Source organism: Penaeus monodon, chromosome 22 (genome assembly GCF_015228065.2).
Source record: "Penaeus monodon isolate SGIC_2016 chromosome 22, NSTDA_Pmon_1, whole genome shotgun sequence".
Lineage (NCBI taxonomy): Eukaryota > Metazoa > Arthropoda > Malacostraca > Decapoda > Penaeidae > Penaeus > Penaeus monodon.
The window spans coordinates 14,947,399-14,948,504 of record NC_051407.1 but is presented as its reverse complement, the minus strand read 5'-3'; positions in this window follow the sequence as shown (position 1 = coordinate 14,948,504).

Here is a 1,106-nt window from a genome sequence, read left to right as displayed (position 1 = left end):
CTACAGGTCCTCACTACACACACTTATAATACATAGTAGAACGACGAGCATTTACTACGTCAGGGGGGGGGGGCAAAGGCTACGCAAACGGCACGATTAAAAACTTAATGCTATAGTGCACCATATAAAGGTTACTATCGTGTCTTTCGATCTCTCCTGCTACGAACACCAATCTTCCCCATTCAAAGAGATCAAAAACATTTTTCCATATCTTTTGCGGCTCGACATTGCGACACTTGAATTTTGGTAGAGGTGGAGGATCTCGCTGGTCGGCCCTTACGAATGACATGCTATGTAACACGGTACTGATTTGAAAGAATTTGATGTCACCTTGAGCGACGGTTACGATGGGGGCCTAGTACAAGTGGATGATAGCAAATATTACGTGACTGTTGATAAGTTTCTGATAAAGATTGTATCCACAATATTTTAAGGAATTGCGACAACCTACCTGCTACAGACTCTGTCACGACGCTTTATAATACTGACCGCTAAACTCTAGGGTCTCGTTATTCTGGCGTCTATGTTCATACAACGTTCGAATGGCAGCTATCAAATGTCTTACGTAAGATTGTGCTCACAATTTCGGCTTCATTCTACAAATAGGCTCTATCCTATTCATTATTGGCGGGGGTATCATCATGGGCACCTAATATGTGGTAATGTTACTTTTTCCGGCTATACATGAATTGACATGGAGATTTTCGTTGAATCGCATATAACGGCAGCCATCTAACGTAGCCGACTGAGGGCCTTACGCAGCGAGAATGCTGAGATGACAAATTATAGCGAATTCGCAAAGATTTCTTTCTGGGTAATTTTTCAAAAACTATTCATAGACTGATTTATGGAAATTTGGCGAATATTCTAGCTTTCGTATGTATATGTTAATGGCGGTGTGTGTGTATTAGTGCGTGATGGCGTAGTAGTATTACGTGTTATATTCTTCATCGAAACGATAGCATACTATAGCTAGTCTGCACTTATGTATGGCATGTGGATCGTTCCACGTCCATCATATGGTCTTTTGTAGTGGATTTTTCTTAATATGCTATTAGTTCCGTAAATTGACTGAAATTTCAATAATGATATACCGTGACACCTTG